The sequence below is a fragment of the Pristiophorus japonicus genome, chromosome 17 (assembly GCF_044704955.1).
Source record: "Pristiophorus japonicus isolate sPriJap1 chromosome 17, sPriJap1.hap1, whole genome shotgun sequence".
Taxonomy (NCBI): domain Eukaryota; kingdom Metazoa; phylum Chordata; class Chondrichthyes; family Pristiophoridae; genus Pristiophorus; species Pristiophorus japonicus.
This window is the reverse complement of record NC_091993.1, coordinates 97926185-97950726: the sequence shown is the minus strand read 5'-3', so window position 1 is coordinate 97950726 and position 24542 is coordinate 97926185.

Below are 24542 nucleotides of genomic sequence, written 5' to 3'. Positions count from 1 at the left end.
ATTGGAGCGTGGGCAGGAGCGGCGAGGTCGGGGTGAAGGAGCGGCGAGAGACTGTAGAGGGACGTGATCGGGCCCAGGGGAGGCGTGTGTTTGGGGCCAGGGGCAGCACGGGCCAGCCCACACTGCGATATATGTACGCACTAGGTTCGTGCAGCAGAGCTAGTCTCCAGTCGTCTTGGGTAATCCTTGCCACTGGACCAAGACCTAGCTCTGTCAAGCCCGTGAGGTGGCTGGTGTGCAACGGCCACCACACATTAAAAAAATCCACGCACAGGCATCTTTCACCCTTCAGGATGTAGTTCGGGTCCTTCATTGAAAAACCTGTGAACTCATCTTTTTTTTTTGGCGTGGAAGCAAGTCATCCTCATTTCGACGGACCGCCTATGATGATGAACCATTGTAGTTTAGCACTGGTGGAGATGACAGTTCGCTCATTAAATGATGTAATTATTGCGACATTTAATGTATGGAATGTACCAATTCTCGATATATTTGGTACAAGGCATCTGGTGTAAGTGGGAGAGGGAGTGTAAAGTCCTTACTCTACAGCATGAAACCACACGAGGCACATTCCAGGGACAAGGCCACTCTGTGACCTTAACTCTTTATTACAGGACTCCAGAAGTAATGACCCTGCGTGGGACCTCCCTTTATATACCTGTGTGGTCAGGTAAGGAGTGTCTCCCATAAGTTCACCCCCTGTGGTCAAGGTGTGCATCTAAGTTGAGTGTATACAGTAATACAGTGGTGTTACATTATAGTTACAAACATGACATCACCTTCCCCCCTCCCCGCCCCCCCCCAAAGTCTTATTGGGATCATAGGTTTAGTCTTTCAGGTGGTCTACGCTCCCTTGTGGAGCGCCGCAGTTGGGGCTCTGGTTGTTGGACAGTGACGTGAGTGTCTGTCACCTGTGGTGATTCCGGCCTGTCCGGGCTGACCTCAGGGACTGTGCATTCTTCTGATCGTTCTTGTTGCACGTTCGCTGGCGGTAGTGTGAGCTCCATCTCATGGTCTTCTCCAGGTTCCTCCGTGTCCATGCGGAACCTTTTTTTTACTTGGTCCCAGATGCTTACGGCATATCTGGCCATTGTTGAGTTTTACCACGAGGACCCTATTCTCCTCTTTGTCAATTACAGTACCCTCAAGCCATTTGGGCCCCATGGTGTGATTGAGGACGAATACAGGATCATTTATTTCTATACATCTCCCCCTTGAGTTACGGTCATGGTACTCGTTTTGTGACTTGCGCTTGCCCTCAACTATGTCGGTCAGGACTGGGTGTTTGAGGGACAACCGAGTTTTGAGTGTCCGTTTCATGAGTAGCTCTGCGGGTGGAACCACCGTGAGCAAGTGCGGGCGGGATCTATAGGCCAGCAGGAGCACGATAGGCGGCATTGTAGGGATGGTCCTTGAATTCTGAGCATACCTTGCTTAATGATTTGGATTGCCCATTCCGCCTGGCAATTGGAGGCCGGCTTAAATGGCGCAGTCCTGACGCAGTTGATGCCATTGCCCGACATAAACTCCCGGAATTCATAGCTCGTGAAACACGGGCCATTATCACTAACCAGGATGTCCGGCAAGCCATGGATTGCAAAGATCGCACGTAGGCTTTCCATGGTGGTGGATGACGTGCATGAATTCAGGATGATGTACTCGATCCATTTCGAGTACGCATCTACTACAATGAGGATCATCTTCCCCATGAACAGGCCCACGTAGTCAACGTGAATGCGGACCATGGCTTGGTGGACCAGGGCTGTAGGCTGAGCGGGGCCTCCCTGGGGGCATTACCCAGCTGGGAACAGGTCGTGCACCTGCGAACACAGTATTCCAGGTCTGAGTCAATTCCAGGCCACCAAACGTGTGACCAGGCAATGGCCTTCATCGTCACAATGCCTGGGTGCTCACTGTGGAGTTCCCTGATGAATGCCTCCATGCCTTCTGGGGCATAACTACCCGGCTGCCCCATAGTAGGCAGTCGGCTTGGATGGAGAGCTCATCCATCCGCCTGTGGAACCGTCTGACCTACTCAGGGCATACTCCATGTGCGGGCACCCAATCCCCAGTCAGGACACATTTCTTAATCAGGGATAGGAGGGGATCTCTCTTTGTCCAGATTTTGATCTGGCTGGCAGTGATGGGGGAGCCTGCACTGTCAAAGGCATCGACAGCCATGACCATCTCAACGCTTTGCTCAGCTGCCCCCTCGGTGGTGGCCAGTGGGAGCCTGCTGAGCGCGTTAGCGAAGTTTTCAGTGCCGGGCAGGTGCCGGATGGAATAGTCATACGCAGCCAGCGTGAAAGCCCACTGCTGTATGCGAGTTGATGCGTTAGCATTGACAGCCTTGCTGTCTGACAACAGAGATGTGAGTGGTTTCTGGTCCGTCTCTAATTCAAACTTCCTACCGAAGAGGTACTGAGGCATTTTTTTTACAGCATAGACACATGCAAGCGCTTCCTTCTCAGCCATCCCATATCCCCGTTCTGCTTGAGAGAGTGATCTGGAGGCATAAGCCACAGGTTGTAGCTGACCCTCAGCATTACCCTGCTGCAACACACACGCAACCCCATAGGACGATGCATTACATGTCAGAACTAAACGTTTACAGGGGTCGTACAGAGTCAACAACTTGTTTGAACAAAGTAGGTTTCGCGCCCGATCAAAAGCCCATTCCTGACAATCCCCCCCAAAACCAATCGCAACCCTTATGCAGGAGCACATGTAGCGGCTCCAACAACGTGCTCAAGTTCGGCAGAAAGTTCACGAAATAGTTCAACAGTCCCAGGAATGAACGCAACTCCGATGTGTTGCAGGGCCTGGGTGCTCGTCAAATCGTCTCTGTTTTGGATTCGGTGGGCCGAATCCCATCTGCAGCAACCCTCCTGCCCAGAAACTCAACCTCAGGAACTAAAAACATGCATTTAGACTTCTTGAGTCGCAGGCCTACCCGGTCCAGTCTGCGTAGCACCTCCTCCAGGTTGTGGAGGTGTTCCTCGGTGTCTCGACTCGTGATGAGGATGTCGTCCTGGAATACGTTCGTTCCTGGAATGGATTTAAGCAGGCTTTCCATGTTACATTGAAAAATCGCGGCCGCTGATCGAATGCCAAACAGTCCCTTGTGCGTGCTGATGGTGGTCAGTAGTTTAGATTCGTCGGCCAATTCCTGGGTCATATAGGCTGAAGTGAGGTCCAACTTGGTGAACAGCTTGCCACCTGCCAGCGTGGCGAAGAGGTCCTCCGCTCTTGGGAGCGGGTATTGGTCTTGTAGGGACACCCGATTGATGGTGGCCTTGTAGTTGCCACAGATCCTAACAGAGCCATCCGCTTTTAGAATGGGAATGATGGGGCTCGCCCAGTTGCTGAATTCAACAGGCGAGATGATGCCCTTTCGCAACGCCGGTCCAATTCGCTCTCGATTTTTTCCTTCATCACATACGGCACCGCTCTGGCTTTGTGGTGCACTGGCCTGGCGTCCGGGGTGATGTGTATCACTACTTTAGTGCCTTTGAAAGTCCCGACGCCCGGTTGGAATAGTGACTCAAATTGTTGTAGGATTTGTGAGCACGAACTTCGCTCCACCGAGGACATTGCGTGAGCATTCCCCCCATTTCCAGTTCATCTCAGCTAACCAGCTCCTCCTCAACAGTGCGGGACCATTGCCCGGGACAATCCAGAGTGGCAGCCGGTTCACTAATCCATTGTGTGTGACAGCCATCATTGCACTGCCTAGCACCGGAATGATTTCTTTGGTGTAAGTCCGTAATTGTGTCTCAATATGTTCTAATTTGGGTCTACTGACTTTGAGTGGCCATAGCTTCTCAAATTGCTGAACGCCCATGAGTGACTGGCTTGCCCAAGTTTCCAGCTCCATGCGTACTGGGATGCCGTTCAACAAAACCCTCATCATCATTGGTGGCATTTTGGTGTATGAACTGTAAATATTCGCCACATAGACCCGCTGAACCTCGGCGTCCATCAATTTGCCCCAAAAATCATCCTGCCTCACAGAACCTTCTTCTGGTCCATCTGCCTCACACATTAGTCTGGTTGCAGGTTTTCTGCACATTCGAGCTAAATGGACACTGAGATTGCAGTTTCTGCAGACAAACTGTTGGAATCTGCAAGATCTGGCTGTGTGTTTTCCCCCACACCTCCAGCATGAGTTAAAGTTTCCATTGTTGGGGACAAGAGGACTATGGCCAGGATTTCCGCGCTGATTGTCCCTTTGACTGCTCTTAAGTACCCTATTAGTGGGTGTCAATGGCCCCATCCCGGGCCGCATTGTCCACTGTGATGGCGTGAACGTCCGTTCAGCCTGTCATTGTCTCTGTTGAGGTCCTGCTCTGGAGTCTAACGCTGCCTGGTAAATATTGGACTGCCCCTGCCTGCCTGCGGGGCTCTGAGCAACATTGATGATGTTGACTCCCTGATCCATTGCTGTGTTAGAGGCAGAATTGTGTGTGTAAATCATTTTCGTCACTTCCTCCCCCGCCATGAAAGTTTGAGCTAACAGCCCTGCCGCTTCCAAGGTCAAGTCCTTGGTCTCAATTAACCTGCGAAAAATTCCCGCATGACCGATACCCTCGAGAAAGAAGTCCCTTAGCATCTCCCCCCTGCAGGCGTCTGTGAACTTTCAGAGGCTGGCCAAACGCCGGAGGTCCGCTACAAAGTCCAGTATGCTCTGTCCTTCATGACGTCAGTGGGTGTATAATCTGTGTCGAACCATGTGCATGCTGCTCGCCGGTTTGAGGTGCTCCCCGATTAATTTGCTAAGCTCTTCAAAGGTTTTGTCCGACGGCTTTTCGGGTGCCAGTAAGTCCTTCATGAGCGCATAAGTCTTTGGCCCGCAGCTGGTCAGGAGATGAGCCCATCGCTTGTCGGCTGCTGCATCCCCCAGCCAGTCTTTCGTAACGAAGCTTTGCTGAAGCCTCTCGACAAAATCGTCCCAGTCTTCCCCAACACAGTACCGTTCATCTGTGCCACCTGTGGCCATTCTCATGGGTCGTGAATTCTCATTTCTCGTCACCAATGTAAAGTCCTTACTGAAACCACACGAGGCACATTCCAGGGACAAGGCCACTGTGACCTTAACTCTTTATTACAGGACTCCAGAAGTGATGACCCTGTGTGGGACCTCCCTTTATATACCTGTGTGGTGGTCAGGTAAGGAGTGTCTCCCACATGTTCACCCCCTGTGGTCAAGGTGTGCATCTAAGTTGAGTGTATACAGTAATACAGTGGTGTTACATTATAGTTACAAACATGACAGGGAGTAATTACACTTTACTGATTGTTTTTTAAAATCTTTGTTGCTTGAATTTGGACTTTACCTTTCATTATGGGAAGGGCTTCACTGCTTATTTGCATAAAGTTGAATTCATTCTAAAGACAGATTCTCAAGCCTGAACTGTACAAGAATGTCTGGCAGCCTGTTTTTAGTTGTACAGAAAAGGATGGCAGTACAGGAACCATTGTGAAGTGTGTGGAGTTGTGATATGTGGACCATGATAGATCCTCAGTGTATCCAGGGATAAAACATTTGCATAAAGTGTTGGAAAATTTGGAGCAACTGACCACAATCTGTGGCATCAGAGAGAATCAGGAATACTTGGAACATATATCCTTCAGAATGTAGTCACCCAAGAAGCAATGCTGGACAGTTCATTCACGGGATAGTGTAGAAAGAGAGAAGTGGATAACTATCTGCAGTGGTAGCAGATGAAGGCAGAACTCACAGGTGCAGGAAGCCCTGACGTACTGCAACTGTCCAATGGATTTACAGGGCCTGAAATTCTGATATTCCGGAGCATAAATCAGACAGGTTACCCATTCAATAGCTGCTGAAGGGCTCATTTTATCTCAGGGTAGGATTCAGTGTCATGGGATCTTTTATATCCACCTGAGAGGGCAGATAGGGCCTCAGATTAACATTTCACCTCTGACAGTGCAGCAATCCCCAGATTATATACTCAGGTCTCTGGAGTGGGTCTCAAACAAACAAAATTCTGACATAGAGGTGAGTGCTACCAATGAGCCATGGCTGACACCTACACCGAGCAGAATTGTACCTGACTTAAGCGAAAATTGTAGAGAAGAACTGTAGGCTATCTGCATGAACATGGAGCCAAGAAAAGGTTGACTTCTCAGACTTTGAATATCCACAAATTTTGTTTACAGCATCAGTTTAGACAGAAAGGATTACAAAAATCCGTTCTCAGCTGTGCTGTTAGGAAATTATTCTGCGCATCGCCTTCAGCAGTTTCAAGCAGTTTCATTCATTTTCTTCCCCCCTTTCTGTCATGGAGCCTTTACCATGGATTAAGAACATAAGAACATAAGAATTCGGAGCAGGAGTAGACCATTTGTACCATTCAATAAGATCATGCTGATCTGACCTTGGCCTCAACTCCACTTTCCTGCCTGTTCCCCATAACCCTTGACTCCCCTGTAGTTCAAAAATCTGTCTCTCTCTGCCTTGAATATATTCAACAACTCAGCCTCCACAGCTGGGGTCGAGAATTCCAAAGATTCACGACCCACTGAGAGAAGAAATTCCTCCTCATCTCCATCCTAAATGGACGACCACTTATTCTGAATCTTTGCCCCCTAGTTCTAGATTTCCCTCATGAGGGGAAACATCCTCTCAGCATCTACCCTGTTAAGCCCCCTCAGAATCTTATATGTTTCAATAAGATCATAGAAACATAGAAATTAGGTACAGGAGCAGGCCATTCAGCCCTCCGAGCCTGCACCGCCATTCAATAAGATCATGGCTGATCATTCAACCTCAGTACCCCTTTCCTGCTTTCTCTCCATACCCCTTGATCCCCTTAGTTGTAAGGGCCATATCTAACTCCCTCTTGAATATATCCAATGAACTGGCATCAACAACTTTCTGCGTCAGAGAATTCCACAGGTTAACCACTCTCTGAGTGAAGAAGTTTCTCCTCATCTCGGTCCTAAATGGCTTACCTCTTGTTCTTAGACTGTGACCCCTGGTTCTGGAACTCCCCAGCAATGGGAACATTCTTCCTGCCTCTAACCTGTCCAATCCCGTCAGAACTTTATATGTTTCTATGAGATCCCCTCTCATTCTTCTAAACTCCAGTGGATACAAGCCCAGTTGATCCAATCTCTCCTCATATGTCAGTCCTGCCATCCGGGGACTCAATCTGGTGAACCTTCACTGCACTCCCTCAATAGCAAGAACGTCCTTCCTCAGATTAGGAGACCAAAACTGAAAACAATATTCCAGGTGTGGCCTCACCAAGGCTCTGTACAACTGCAGTAAGACCTCCCTGCTCCTATACTCAAATCCTCTAGCTATGAAGGCCAACATGCCATTTGCCTTCTTCACCGCTTGCTGTACCTGCATGCCAAACTTCAATGACTGATGTACCATGACACCCAGGTCTCGATGCACCTCCCCCTTTCCTAATCTGTCACCATTCAGATAATATTCTGTCTTCCTGTTTTTGCCACCAAAGTGGATAACCTCACATTTATCCACATTATACTGCATCTGCCATGCATTTGCCCACTCACCTAACCTGTCCAAGTCACTCTGCAGCATCTTAGCATCCTCCTCATAGCTCACACTGCCACCAAGCTTAGTGTCATCTGCAAACTTGGAGATATTACATTCAATTCCTTCATCTAAATCATTGATGTATATTGTAAATAGCTGGGGTCCCAGCACTGAACCCTGCGGCACCCCACTGGTCACTGCCTGCCATTCTGAAAAGGACCCGTTTATTCCGACTCTCTGCTTCTTGTCTGCCAACCAGTTCTCTATCCACGTCAGTACATTACCCCCAATACTATGTGCTTTAATTTTGCACACTAATCTCTTGTGTGGGACCTTGTCAAAAGCCTTTTGAAAGTCCAAATGCACCACATCCACTGATTCTCCCTTGTCCACTCCACTAGTTACATCCTCAAAAAATTCTAAGAGATTTGTCAAGATAGATGCAGAGAGGTTGTTTCCACTGGTCGGGGAGACTAGAACTAGGGGGCACAGCCTCAAAATATGGGGGAGCCAATTTAAAACCGAGTTGAGAAGGAATTTCTTCTCCCAGAGGGTTGTGCATCTGTGGAATTCTCTGCCCAAGGAAGTAGTTGAGGCTAGCTCATTGAATGTATTCAAATCACAGATAGATTTTTAACCAATAAGGGAATTCAGGGTTATGGGGAACGGGCGGGTAAGTGGAGCTGAGTCCACGGCCAGATCAGCCATGATCTTGTTGAATGGTGGAGCAGGCTCGAGGGGCTAGATGGCCTACTCCTGTTCCTAATTCTTATGTTCTTATGTCAAGCATCATTTCCCTTTCACAAATCCATGCTGACTAGGAATGATCCTGCCACTGCTTTCCAAATGCGCTGCTATTTCATCTTTAATAATTGATTCCAACATTTTCCTCACCACCGATGTCAGGCGAACTGGTCTATAATTCCCTGTTTTCTCTCTCCCTCTTTTAAGAAGTGGTGTTACATTAGCTACCTTCCAGTCTAGGAACTGATCCAGAGTCAATAGAATGTTGGAAAATGATCACCAATGCATCCACTATTTCTAGGGCCACTTTCTTAAGTACTCTGGGATGCAGCTTATCAGGCCCTAGGGATTTATCGGCCTTCAATCCCATCAATTTCCTGAACACAATTTCCTGACTAATAAGGATTTCCTTCAGTTCCTTCTTTTTGCTAGACCCTCAAACCCGTAGTATTTCCGGAAGGTTATTTGTGTCTTCCTTAGTGAAGACAGATCCAAAGTATTTGTTCAACTGGTCTGCCATTTCTTTGTTTCCCATTATAAATTCACCTGATTCTGATTGCAAAGAACCTATGTTGCTCTTTACTAATCTTTTTCTCTTCACATATCTATAGAAGCTTTTGCAGTCAGTTTTTATGTTCCATGCAAGCTTACTCACATACTTTATTTTCCCCCTCCTAATTAATCCCTTTGTCCTCCTCTGCTGAATTCTAAATTTCTCCCAGTCCTCAGGTTTGCTGTTTTTTTTGGTCAATTTATATGCCTCTTCCTTGGATTTAACACTAGCCTTAATTTCCCTTGTTAGCCACGGTTGAGCTACCTTCCCCATTTTATTTTTACTCGAGACAGGGATGTACAATTGTTGAAGTTCATCCATGTAATCTATAAATGTCTGCCATTGCCTGTCCACTGTCACCCCTTTAAGTATCATTTTCCAGACTATCCTAGCCAATTCACGTCTCATACCATCAAAGTTACCTTTCCTTAAATTCAGGACCCTAGTCTCTGAATTAACACTGTCACTCTCCATCTTAATAAGGAATTCTACCACTCTTCCCCAGGGAGTCTCACACAACAAGATTGCTAATTAGTCCTCTCTCATTACACAACACCCAGTCTAGGATGGTCAGCTCTCTAATTCGTTCCTCGACATATTGGTCTGGAAAGCCATCCCTTATACACTTCAGGAAATCCTCCTCCACTGCATTGCTACTAGCTTGGTTAGCCCAATCTATATGTAGATTAAAGTCGCCCATGATAACTGCTGTACCTTTATTGCACACATCCCTAATTTCCTGTTTGATGCTATCCCCAACCTCACTACTACTATTTGGTGGTCTGTATACAACTCCCACTAGCGTTTTCTGCCCTTTGTTATTCCGCAGCTCTACCCATACAGATTCCACATCATCCAAGTTAATGTCCTTTTTTACTATTGCATTAATTTCCTCTTTAACGAACAACGCTACCCAACCTCCTTTTCCTTTCTGTCCATCCTTCCTGAATGTTGAGTTCCCAGCCTTGGTCACGCTGGAGCCATGTCTCCGTAATCCCAATTATATCATATTCGTTTATAGCTGTCTGCGCAGTTAATTCATCCACCTTATTACGATCAACTCTCATTCTTCTAAACTCTGAGCATTGGTCGAACCTGTTCAACGTTTCCTCATAAGACAACCCCTTCATCTCAGGAATCAACCTCGTGAAGCTTCTCTGAATTGCCTCCAATGCAAGCATATCCCTCCTTAAATAAGGAAACCAAAACTGTACGCAGTACTCTAGGTATGGTCTCACCAATGCCCTGTACAGTTGTAGCAAGACTTCCCTACTTTTATACTCCATCCCCCTTGCAATATCGGCCAACATTCCATTTGCCTTCCTAATTACTTGCTGTACCTGCATGCTCACTTATTGTGTTTCATGTACAAGGACACTCAGATCCCTCTGCACCACAGCATTCTGTAGTCTCTGTCCATTTAAATAATATTTTGCTTTTCTATTCTTCCTACCAAAGTGGATAACCTCACATTTTCCCACATCATATTATATCTGCCAAATTTTTACCCACTCACTTAACCTATCTATATCCCTTTGATTAACTATGATCATAGGCAGAATAGGAGCAGGAGAAAAAGAGAATGAGAGAGGCATACAGGATAAGGTTACTGTTACATCTTGAATAAAGCAATGTAACTGAGTACTGTAGGCGTGAGTAAGTGTGACCTAAGTCTCTTTATTCTAACTCCAGAGAGTTGGTACAGCATGGGAGGCCTGCTTATATACAGTGCTCCCAAGAGATGCTGGGATCCCTTGGGACTCCAACAGATACACCCTCTGGTGGCAGTAGAATGCTGGTTACATAATGTTGCACACATAACATCATTCCCACCCAAAGTCAATAGTACACTTATTTACTGCTCCCTAGTCGATCATCTCGGTACAAATGCAGGTGCAGGTGAGTTGGTTGGGCCTTCGTTGGGCTGCTGCGCAGCTGGCCTTGCTGAGCTGCTGGGGATGATGAGTTCAGTTTCGTGGTCAACCGTGATGTCGGTTGCCACTTGTGTGTGTATCGGAGGGTCGAAGTTGGTGATATCCTCTTCAGGTTGCTCGTGGCAGTCTGTGAATCGCAGTTTGGTTTGGTCCAAATGCTTTCTGCAAGTTAGTCCATTTGTGAGTTTGACCTGAAACGCTCTACTCCCTTCTTTGGCTTTGACAGTGCCAACAAGCCATTTGGGATCATGTCCATAGTTGAGTACAAATACAGGGTCATTGACTTCAATATCGCTTGACAAATTTGCGCGATCATGGTACATTCTTTGTTGATGCTGCCTGCCCTCAACATGATCCTGGAGATCAGGGTGGACGAGGGAGAGCCTTGTTTTGAGCGCCCTTTTCATGGGGGAACCCCGGTGAGCGACTGGGGTCTGGTGTGGTAGATGAGCAGGACTCAGGACAGGCGGATCTGCAGGGAGCCTTCCGATATGCGCGTAAAGCTTTGCTTGATGGTTTGGCCTGCCCGTTCTGCCTGGCCATTGGATGCAGGCTTGAACGAGACTGATGTGACTTGCTTGATCCCATTGCAGGTCATGAATTCCTTGAATTCAGCGCTGATGAAATTCGGCCCGTTGAAGCTGACAAGGACATCAGGCCGTGCGTGGCAAACATGGTTCGAAGGTTTTCAATGGTGGCAGTGGACGTGCTTATAGACATTATCACACACTCAATCCATTTTGAATAAGCATCCACAATAACCAAGAACATTTTGCCTAGGAACAGGCCAGCGAAGTCAACGTGGATCCTAGACCACGGTTTGGAGGGCCATGACCACAAACTTAACGGTGCCTCCCTGGGTGCATTGCTCAGTTGAGAGCAAGTGTTGCATTGGCGCACGCAAGACTCCAAATCTGAGTCGATGCTGGGCCACCACACATGGGATCTGGCTATAGCTTTAATCATTGCTATGCCTGGGTGGGTACTGTGTAGGTCGCGTGTGAATGTTTCCCTGCCTTTCTTGGGCAAAACCACGCGATTACCCCACAAAAGACAGTCCGCCTGTATGGATATTTTGTCTTTACGCCGCTGGAACGGCTTGATCTCTTCTTGCATCTCTGCTGGGATGCTGGACCAGCTCCCATGGAGGACACAGTTTTTTTTACAAGGGACAGTAAAGGATCCTGGTTGGTCCAGGTCCTGATCTGGCAGGCTGTAAAGGGTGACTTTTCATTTTCAAATGCATCCATCACTAAGAGCAAGTCTGCAGGCTGTGCCATTTCCACCCCAGTGGTGGGCATTGGTAGCCAACTGAGGGCATCAACGCAGTTCTCTGTGCCTGGGCTGTGGCGAGTTACATAGTTATATGCAGACAGCGTGAGTGCCCATATTTGGATGTGAGCCGAGGCATTGGTATTGATGCCTTTGCTCACTGAGAATAGCGATATGAGCAGCTTATGGTCAGTTTCTAACTCGAAGTGAAGCACAAACAGATACTTATGCAGTTTTATTTTCCTGTATACGCATGTCAGAGCTTTTTTTTCAATCATGCTGTAGGCCCTTTCGACCTTGGACAAGCTCCTGGACGCATAAACGGTTGCAATGTTCCCGATTCATTAACTTGTTGTAACACACACCCGACCCCGTACGAAGACGCATCGTAAGCTAGCACTATTAGTTTACATGGATCATACAAGACAAGCAGTTTGTTGGAGCATAACAAATTTCAGACTTTCTTAAAAGCTGTCTCTTGTGATTTCCCCCATACCCAGTCATCTCCCTTGCGTAGCAACATGTGTAGAGGTTCTAGCAAGGAGCTTGACCCAGGTAGGAAATTACCAGAATAATTGAGGAGTCCCAGGAACGACCGCAGCTCCCTCATGTTCTGTGGTCTCGGCATGTTCTTGATGGCCTCCTTCTTGGCGTCGGTTGGTCTGATGCAGTCTGCCGCGATTCTTCTCCCAAAAAACTCAACCTCTGGCACCAGGAAAACACACTTCGAGCGTTTCAACCTGAATCCCACGTGATCTAGCCATCTTAGAACATCTTCCAAGTTCTTCAAGTGTTTGATGGTGTCCCGACCTGTGATCAATTTGTCGTCCTGAAAAACCACGGTGCATGGAACTGACTTTAGCAGACTCTCCATGTTCCTTTGAAAAATAGCCGCGGCCGATCGAATCCCAAACGGGTATCTATTGTAGATGAACAGACCTTTGTGCGTGTTGATGAGGCCTTTCGAAGATTCTGCCAGCTCCTGCGTCATGTAGGCCGAGGTCAGGTCCAACTTGGTGAACATCTTTCCTCCTGCCAGCGTCGCAAATAGGTCATCAGCCTTGGGTAGCAGGTACTGGTCCTGCAGAGAAAAATGGTTAAGCGTTACTTTATAGTCCCCACAAATTCTGACCGTGCCATCGCCCTTGAGAACCGGAACAATCGGACTGGCCCACTCGTTAAATTCTACCGGTGTGATGATGCCCCCTCGTTGCAGCCTATCAACTCGATCTCCACTTTTTCTCGCATCATATATGGCAACGCCCGTGCCTTGTGATGGATGGGTCGTGTACTGGGTATCAAGTGGTTCTGCACCTTCTCCCCCGAGAAACTTCCAATGCCTGGCTCAAACAACGACAGAAACTTGCTCAGAACCTGGGCACGAGGTGTCGTCGACAGACAAAAGCGCTCGGATGTAGTCCCAGTTCCAGCGGATTTTCCCCAGCCAGCTTCTGCCGAACAGTGTGGGGCCATCTCCTGGTACAATCCATAGTGGGAGTTCGTGCACTGCTCCATCATAGGAGACTTTTACTGTTGCATTGCCAACTACAGGGATCAGCTCTTAAGTGTAAGTTCTCAGCTTGGTATGAATAGGGCTCAGCTTGGGCCTGTGTGCCTTATTGCACCACAGCCTCTCAAAGGCCTTTTTGCTCATGATAGACTGACTCGCACCCATGTCCAATTCCATGGATACTGGAATTCCATTCAGTTCGACTTTTAACATGATCGGTGGACGTTTTGTGGTGAAGGTGTGTATCCCGTACACTTCTGCCTCCTCGGTTTGAGTCTCTAGTTCAGTTTGATCTGCCATGGATCAGTCTTTCTCTGCAACGTAGTGGTTTGCAGGGTTCACTGGAGGTGTCCCATCGTTCCACAGCCTTTGCACGCATAGTTTTTGAAACGGCATTGATGGGCTCGATGATCACCTCCACAGCGCCAACAAAGTGTCAATTGCCTCGCATTACCACTTGATGGCGGACTCTGAGTCATCTGAGGTCGTGCAGCTGCAGATGTGTACGTTCTGCCAAATGCATTCCTGCCTGAAAACGACGTTACTTTGTGTACAGTACTTGCCGAAACATCTTTATACTGCGAAATTTGTTTGGTGTTATCGCTGGTGGACATAAATGCCTGGGCTATCGTTGTGGCTTTGCTCAGATTCGGTGATTCAACAGTCAATAGTTTGCAAAGGATAACCTCATGGCCAATGCCAAGCACAAAGAAGTCTCTTAGCATTTGCTCCAGGAACCCATTGAATTCGCAATGTCCTGCAAGGTGCCTTAGTTCAGCGACGTAGCTCACCACCTCCTGGCCTTCAGACTGTTGACATGTGTGAAATAGATACCTTGCCATCACAACGCTCTCCTTCGGATTTAGGTGCTCCCGGACCAGTGTACACAGTTCTTCATACAATTTGGTTGTTGGTTTCACCGGAGCAAGAAGATTCTTCATGAGGCCATAGGTTGTTGCCCCGCAGACGGTGAGGAGGATCGCCCTTTGTTTGGCAGCATTCACACTCTCTTTTAGCTCGTTGGTCACGAAGTATTGGTCGAGTCGCTCCACGATGGCCTCCCAATCGTCCCCTTCTGAGAATTTCTCCAGGATGCCAACAGTCCTCTGTATTTTCACGTGATGGTTTGTTATCTCATCATGTTATGTCTCGAATAAAGCAATGTAACTGAGTACTGTAGACGTGACTAAGTGTGACCTTAGTCCTTTTATTCTAACTCCAGAGAGTTGGTACAGAATGGGAGGCCTGCTTATATACAGTGGTCCTAAGGGATGCTGGGACCCCTTGGGACTCCAACAGATACGCCCTCTGGTGGCGGTAGAATACTGGTTACATAGTGTTGCATATATAACAGTTACAACAAAGGGAAGTTGATCAATTAGGATGTACCCTTCCACCAGAGTCTTTTGGCCATGCCATTTCTTCAATGATATCTCAAAAGAGGTTTGCTTGAGGTAACAATGCTTCAATAAGTAGGCATACAAGGAACTCTGTTTCCTATTGCAAACTGACCTCCAAACATTCTCTCAAACAGAAGAAGCAAACAAAGAACAGACATACTTTGGAACACTAGACTTCATGTCACAAAGTGGCTTTACTGCGCACGTGTATATTTACAACAAACGCATTTTTTTAACCATCAAGTCCACCCCCGTCACTCTCTCTGTTGTTATTCAACCTATCGTGGAGCTACATTGAGGTGATACTTGAAGGCCAGGAATACCATTGGTACTTGGCTGCACTGTATTATAGTGAACTTTCTGCGTCTGAGGAGGCCCCTGTCTTAGGGCTTTTGAGTCCTGAAGGAGGCTTCAGTAGGCTGCATTGCCATTGTAAGGGTGTGGGCAGCCTGGTTCTGTATCTTCACACTTACCTGAGCAGGCAGCTGTGAGGGCTGTTAGAAAGTTAACATGAGCTGTCACAAGGACAGAGGAATGCTTCATGAAGCCAGACTCTAGCTACATTACTTGCGCTGGACTCTCGATCCAAGTGCCCACTGATCTGAGGGAGGGCAGACTCAATGATATCAGTTGTATCCTGCAGACTCTGAGAGATAGCATCGTAAATCTCTTGGAAACTGGTTGACATTATTTTCTCCAAACAGTCCCCTAAAGCCAGTCGTCACAGCACCCATTTTAGAAACACTGAATGGTCTGGAGGCCTTTCTGTTCGGGGAGGATGTATGCAGGTATTCCAAATGCCACCATTCACTCTAGGTAGTGCTTCAATGTGTTGAATCCTTCTTGGATACTGTCACTGAAGATGGCATTCAGCTCTGTTCTAACCCCTGCTATTTGACTTAGGTATTCCAAGATGATCCTAAGTGCCTTCATGTAAATGTGATGCTCATCTAGTGGAAGCATGGAGTACTAGAGTAAGGAAGTGTCATAGATGTCCACAAATCCTCGATTAGGCCCCACTTAGAGTACTGTGTGCAGTTGTGGGCACCCGACTACTAAAGATCATTAGGGCCGTGAGAGTATACCATGTATATTCACCAGGGTGAAACCATAGATGGAAGCTAGAGAGCGCACAACATAGATTCACAGATGGTATTAAGGATAGGAAACTATAATTATAAGGAGCGACTTGAGACTCTGAAAAGTAGACATTTGTATGCATTATGCCTATTTTTGGGGCATAAGACAGGCAAAAATCTGCACAGTGGTTGGTCCCACTGCTAAAGTCACGGGTCTTTTTTGTAGGCATCCCGGGCAGATGCATTAAACAGGCGTTATGCCAAATTAGAGGTCTAATGCCTGTTGAAAATTGTTGCTCATGAAGGGGGCAGACTTCAGTGCCCCCCCCCCCGACCCCCCCATAGCCGAGTATACCGATTAGGCCCGAGGGCTGAATCCTTGGGACTCTTGATGTGCCCTGGGACTATTTTCATTGAACTGAAAAATCTAAGAGAAGATTTAAGAGAGGTTTTAAAATCATATAAAGGTTGAACAAGAAATTACTGTTTTCTCTGGTTGGAAGTCAGTGACTGTCACTGAAAAGGGTAAGAGAAGTTAGAAAAACTGTCTTTAAGCAGAGGGTTATTGAAGCATTGAAAGCTTTGTGCTTTGCCACAGGAGTGCGTGAGGTAGGGACCACTGTCTCTTTTATGAAAGAGCTGGATAAATAATTGAAGCAAGGCACTAGGGAGAGAGAGCAGGACAGTTGGATTAGTACTGAATTGCTCGAGCAAAGAGCCAGCACAGACACAATGAGCTGAATAGTTTCCTCGTGCTGTAAACCTTTATGATTCCATGGCCCTTCTGTAAGTATTCAACATGTTACAGTAATCACTTGCACGATTTGTCAAATTGATTACTATTCCTGGATCCTACTGCATTTGTATTACTGAGGCTTCCATTCAACTTGTTTTCACTTCTATTCAATAACTTACTCTAAAATTTTGCCTCCCTATAATGGAATAATCTCTCTCAACCATTTTCTCACTTTTTTTTCTCTGTCTTTTAATGATCTCTCTTTTTATTGTTGTGAAACAGGATTTGTCAAGTTATTTTATTTTTTCTTCAGTTATAATTCTTTCCGTGTCAGGCATTAATCACCATATGAATGCAACAAAGCAACTTTCTCCCTTTCTCAACATGTCACATGTGCACAAAATGTGATGAGCTGTGGGAGCAGATACTGGAGTTGTTGTTTTCTGTCCCTAGCCCCCTGTGCATCAGACCTTGTTCTAAGGTACTTGGCTCACCCTATCAGTATCCTCAAGTTTAGAAACTCACCATATAGGAAGCTGTTATTCTAGATTCAGGACACCCACTTATCTACAAAGTTTTACAATTAAAAAAGTTATATTATTATAGTCCTCACCGCTATTTGCATCGGATAATTTTTATGAGTTTAGTTATGTTCAACATTTTTCCTGGCCCGAACTAGTAAATATAGCAAGATTCCACTGTACTTGCAAATTCACTGTTTCCTATTTCAAGGCAAGTTTGAGAGCTTCAATAGATCCCTTTCCATTGAGCAGGGATTAAGTATATAAGGTTGTTGGAAATAGCCAAGTTAAGGTTATCTCTGGTCACTTTAATAATCAGGATCGACTGTAAACCAATCTGGTGAGTATAATGTGTTTAATCAGAGTTTAAGACACAATATAACACATTAGTTACACAGCAAAAACATATGACCATAACAAGTAGTTGATACCGATCCGGTCAGACAAACGGCTGCCACACGTGAGCAGTTCTCTGGCTTGCAATCTCTTTCTGTTCATCTACAGCTTCCTTTGATAAAGCATGGGATCACTCCAAGAGCATTTGACCAGCCCAACTTTTGTTTGACTCTCCCCTTTGACACTGCTTGTGAGGACAATCTTGATTTGGCTACTTTTATTCTCTTTTTAGGGGTGACCCTGAAATGGAATATTGACAAGACCTTTTCATCTATAGAGTTTCCCCATAAACCTTAATGAGGCTTCTAGTTCTTTGTCTCGATTCTTGTGTCAAAGCCTGCCCTAAAGATGTCTCGTGTTCTTGGCCACATGTCTTTCTTTGTTTATGCTTTCCCAGGGTGTCTTCCTTTGAAATTTATGTCTTATCTCTTTTACCCCTATCCTGCCTTTGATCCCATGAGGGCAAACAAGAAAACTGCTTGCTTCAGAGTGTTACCTCCTTTATGACACAGCAAATGTTTAATGTGTTGTCTTAAAGATACTTAAACAAAGTTGAAGTCTTGAAAACAACAGATAATGGTTGTCATATAGCATTCTGCACTAACATCTCAGCAGGGTACCAAAACATTACCATTTCTAAGCATCTAATACCAGTCTGAGGAGACATTTTGTCTCCAGTTCAAAACAATGATTTAAACACAGCATTCTTCATTTCAATTTTACGCATTTTGAACCTCTGATTTCTAACAAGGTAATTTCGTCTTAATGAGGTGCGTACTGTTCACTGAACACCTGTTTGTGCCCGAAATAGCTGCCGCCCTTAACACACTGTAATTTGTAATTGGCATTAATGGTAATGGTTGATGGTTTACGCTATTTGCAATGCCCGATTTAAACATGGGCGGTTTAAGTGGTAAGGACTGTATTGTAATAGGTTAGTAAACGACAGCCACTATACATGGGAGAACCTGCGGTCTGTACACTAAGTATTTTAAGTCTTTTTCACATTTGACCTTTATATAAAACCTGAAGGTATCTCGACAAAAACATTGTTGTTAAAAAGGTCATGTCAGATTCACAGCTCTGATGTAGAGAAAAGAGCTATTTTAGATTAAAACAAAAATTCTTATTGCCGTGGGCTGTGGTAGGAGCACTCCTCACAGAACTGTCACTACCTTTATACATCTCATTTTCTAAAACACGAGGAAAAAGGAAATAAAAATGAGTCTGCTATTAAAACTGAAAATGATCGAGAATATACAAAAGCTAATCACGAATCAGCTGGATATTATTTAAATACATTTACACCATATTATTTACACCAGTGTTACTAGCTTTTAGTAAATGATCACCTGACTCAAGCAATGGCTTGCTCAAAAACCATTCTAAGGAATACATTGTCTTTCTTACTGTCAAGGGTCTTTTCTCTTAAGGGGAACTTGAGCAACGATAGAGTTCTATTAGACCCTTGCACCCATTCAAAATGGGCTATGTAGGGAAAAGCTACAGTGCAGTACAGAAGCTGCAAAAGCACACCAGGCATTCACTTAAATATTTTTAGAAATACTCTGGGGTCTTAATGAGGCTGTGGCAAAATGAGTAAATGTTCATCTTTAGTGCTCCTGCAGGTGCTGGAATTGTTTATAGGGAATTCAAAAGTGTGCCCTCATGATTTTCCATTCATTAATTTTCATGGACCATGTGAAATGCAGTCAATAGAAAATTGTTGGCATGAGGAATTGAACACGGAACATGCCTAAAGCCTGCTCCTCAATTCTCCGACCCCTGCATCTGTTCTGCACCTGCATAACTAGCTTAGATTATTTGAAACCCTACTGGGTTAGTATTCCATTGCATTATCTATAAGGATTGGGGATACATTTATGTTCTTGATGGTTTCATCTGTGGTTGGTCACCACCCTCCGAAGATTCTGTGTGTCAGACAGATGTCTTGAGAAGGAAATTTGTAAATGATCTGTAGAGGAAAATGGCCATTTCTCCTATCATACTTTATTATATAAAAATTACAACACAAAAACAAGACAGTAGGTTCTATCTCGTGGTATACAGAAATTGTTTAAGAAAGTTATTAAGTCTTCATTTGTGAAGATTTCGAAGAACTTATCTAACTTATTTCTCATTTTTGTATAGTACTTCCAATCAACTTATCACTTAAAGAATCTCTCTAGTCTAATACATTCTTTGTTACTTCCATAGCTGTAGAAGTTTATTGGATCTGTCTTGCTGCTATCTATAATCCACCTTTCTATTATTGTCTTACCTCTTCTAATAATCCTTTTAGTTACTTTAATTTACTGTAAAAAGCAAAAATTCCCCTTGCCCATTTTACTCTACCATTTCTCTCTCTTCTGGGCATTAACTGCTTGCTGGGGTGTCATTCCACAGTCGAGAAAGCCCCCGTCATTGATAGCTCATTTCCAGCGGGGATATTTAAAGTATCCTTGGCCACATTGCATTTGAAGGTTCATGTAGGAGTGTGGAAGGAGTATTGTAGAGGAGTGGGTTCTTGCAGAGAGTTATAAAAATGAGTTCACAAAGACAGAGGACTGTACCCCACTTTTCAGATGACTCACAACATATTCTTGTGGAGGGAGTCAGAGCATGCAGGGAGATCCTCTTCCCTGCTGATGGGCAGTAGAGACCTCCCCAAGAGACCAAAAGGGCCTGGCTCCAAATTGCTGAGGAGGTCAACAGCAGGGATGTCGTCCAGCGGACATGGGTACACTGCAGAAAGAGGTCAGGAAAGATGAATGCAAAGCCACATTTACATTTATCCTGATGTGCCTCTCACCACATCCCCATCATTCTACCTTCTCAAGCCTACTCCTGCACGCCATTCCTCCATCCCTCTCTATGTACACACCTACATCCCCAACTGACTAACCATCCCTCACACTCACCCTTATCCTAATGCAATCATAGCAAGTAACACCACAGAAGGAGGCCATTTGGCATTGACACCAGACTTTCTCATCTGCACCCTCTACAGATGTAACCCAAACATTTCTTGCACTCATTCCATCACTGTTACTCAAACTTCTCTGTTTTCCCTCCTTGCAGGAGAAGAGAGTTCACAATAACAGGCAGAGGTAGAGAACTGGAGGTGGCCCTCCAGCCTTCACTAGTTCAGTATTTGACTGCAGCAGAAGAGGTGACCTCTCGGAGGGACCTAAATGTTGACTTGGGTTGTCATGGCCCACTGATGTGCAGCAAGGTGCTCACCAGCTCCTTGCTAGCAGGGAAGTGTGGTGGCCCACGAGAGGGATGATGGTGAAAGGGGAAGTGGGACCTCCTCTCAAAGCACTCTCATTTCTCCTCCATTGCTTCCCCCTCAGTCAGAGCCCCAGATGCTTCCTCAGAAACCGATAGGCGAGTCTACCCCTGCAAAGTCGCAGGAGGAGCAATCTTCGGCAGGGCCCTCACAGGCTCCAACACCCGGAGAACGTCCGCCAAAAGTGTCTACGCAGTCGCAGCAGGAAAGTGAGGAGCCTGCCACTACCTCAGCTGAAGCCACAGGGGGTGCACCTCATAGAAGGATGTGTAACAGAAAAAAGCCACAATCCTAATTGCACAAGGATATGCACATGGTTGTATAAAGAAGTGTTATTGTTAGGGTTCCTAAACTGTTATCACACATATAAAGGTATCTATTTTCATCACTTTCCAGTCATTCTCATTTTTATCTGCTACTTTGGAAGTGGCTTAGTGAGTTGGAGTGAAAGGTAAGACAGTACGTAAGCTCCAGCAATGGGGTTCAGTGTGAAAGGCCAAACTTTTTTTTTTCTCCTTCTGCATGAATATCTGATATTTCGGATCCCCATTGCTCATGTAACTTTCACATAAGAACATAAGAAATAGGAACAGGAGTAGGTCACATGGCCACTCGGGCCTGCTCTGCCATTCAAGAAGATCATGGCTGATCTGATCATGGACTCAACTCCACATTCCTGCCCACTCCCCATAACCCTTGACCCCCCCCCCCCCATAGTTCAAGAATCAGTCTATCTCAACCCTGAATATATTCAATGACTCAGCCTCCACAGCTCTCTGGGTTAGAGAATTCCAAAGATTTACGACCCTTTGAGAGAAGAAATTCCTCCTCATCTCCATCTTAAATGGGTGACCCCTTATTCTGAAACTATGCCCTCTCATTCTAGATTCCCCCATGAGGGGAAACATCCTCTCTGCATCTACCCTGTCAAGCCCCCTCATAATCTTACATGATTCAATAAGATTATCTCTCATTCTTCTAAACTCCAATGAGTATAGGCCCAACCTGCTCAACCTATCTTCATAAGTCAACCCTCTCATCTCTGGAATCAACTTAGTGAACCTTCTCTGAACTGCCTCCAATGCAGTATATCCCTCCTTAAATAAGGAAAGCAAAACTGTGCGTAGTACTCTAGGGTGCCGAACTTCACCTCCGCCCAAAACGGTGCGCACCTAACATTTTTGAAGTCTTCTGGCCGTCGCAATGGATGCATCGAGTGGTGGCCAGGAGACTTTTGCAGGTGAATTTCCCTCCCGGGACAGCTCCGTTGCGGTGCACGCTCTGATGACAGCTTTAGGACGCATCTGCAGGAGTGGGGTGGATCGCCACATCGCAGCAAAAGTCCCCGAGGTGAATTTAGCGAGCGTTGACCAGGCCGCCGCAAGTTTTCAGCCATCCTGCACCGCCCCGTGGCCGTCGCTTTCAGGCGGCCAGAGGCCTTATTGGGAGACTGAATTTTGGCCCTGAGATTTGGTCTCATCAATGCCCTGTACAGTAATAGCAAGACTTCCCTACTTTTATACTCCACCCCCCTTGCAATAAAGGCCAATATTCTATTTGCATTCCTGATTACTTGCTGTACCTGCATGCTAACTTTTTGTGTTTCATGTACGAGGACATCCAGATCCCTCTGCACCGCAGCATTCTGTAGTCTCTCTCCATTTAAATAATATTTTGCTTTTCTATTCTTCCTACCAAAGTGGATAACCTCCCATTTTCCCACATTATACTCTAGCTGCCAAATTTTTGCCCACTCACTTAACCTATCTAAATCTCTTTGCAGACTTATGTCCTCCTCAAAATTTGCTTTCCCACCTATCTTTGTATCATCAGCAAATTTGGCTACAAAACATTCGGTCCCTTCTTCCAAATCATTAATATAAATTGTAAATAGCTGAGGCCCCAGCACTGATCCCCGTGACACTCCACTAGTTACAGTTTGCCAACCTGAAAAAGACCCATTTATCCCAACTCCCTATTTTTTGTTAGTTAGCCAATCCTCTATCCATGCTAATATATTACTCCCAACACCATGAGCTCTTGTGTAGGAACTTTTATGTGACACCTTATCGAATGCCTTTTAGAAATCCAAATGCACTACATCTACTGGTTCCCTTTTATCCACCCTGCTTGTTACATTCTCAAAGAACTCTAATAAATTTGTCAAACACGATTTCCATTTCATGCAATCAAGCAGATTGATTTTATTAGGATTTTCTAAATGTCCTGCTACTACTTCCTTAATAATGGATTCCAGCATTTTCCCAATGACAGATGCTAGGTTAACTAGCCTATAGATTCCTGCTTAGCGTCTCCCTCCTTCCTTGAATAGGGGCTTTACTTTTGCGGTTTTCCAATCCGCTGGGACCTTTCTAGAATCTGGGGAATTTTGGAAGATTACAACCAATGCATCCACTATCTCTGTAGACACTTCTTTTAAGACCCTAGAATGTAGGCCATCACGTCCAAGGGACATGTCAGCATGTAGTCCCATTAGTTTGCTGAGTATATTTTCTCCAGAAATAATGATTGTTTTAATTTCTTCCCTCCCTTTTGCCCCCTGATTGTCTAATATATTTTTGGGATGCTTTTAGTGTCTTCTACCGTGAAAACAGATACAAAATATTTGTTCAAAGTCTCTGCCATGTCCTTGTTTCCCATTATTAATTACCGAGTATCATCCTCTAAGGGACCAACATTTATTTTAGCTACTCTCTTCCTTTTTATATACTTGTTGAAACTCATACTGTCATTTTTTATATTTCTTGCTAGTTTACACCCATAATCTATTTTTTCCCTCTTTATTTTTTTTTAGTCATCCTTTGCTGGTTTCTAAAATGTTCCCAATCTTCTGGCCTACCAGTAATCTTTGCAACATTGTATGCCTTTTCTTTCAATTTAATACCATCCTTAACTTCCTTAGTTAGCCACTGATGGTTCATCCTTCACAGAGAGTCTTTCTTTCTCAATGGAATATATATCTCCTTACATGGATACCACTGCTTATCAACCTTCTTACCTTTTAATCAATTTTCCTGGTCCACTTTAGCCAACTCCTTCTTCATACCTTTGTAATTGCCTTTATTTAGATTTAAGACACTAGTTTCAGACCCAAGTTTCTCACCCTCAAACTGAACATAGAATTTTATCACGTTATGATCACTCTTCCCTAGAGGATCCTTTACTATGAGATCATTACTAACACTAACCAGTTATTGAACAGCTGCATATAAAATGATAAAAATTACAATCCTTTCTGGTGTTGGGTACCATTGGAAGGATATCCAAACTGAGAACCTTTAGAACTGGTCAAATATTGCTTTTTCCTCCACTGGTATTGACATTTCTTCAGGTCAGATGCTTCCCTATTCAAATCCAGTACTGGAAATGATATTGATCTACATTGCTCCATACACTGTTCAGTTAGATTATAAATAGCTGATGAGGCTTAGGACTATTTTGGTCAAGAAAAGGCTTCCTGAAATTTCAATGTTGGGAGTTAGAAAATTGAATGGAGGCCAATTTGAATATTGCAAGGACTGCTCGCCATTTTGATAACTTTAGATAATCT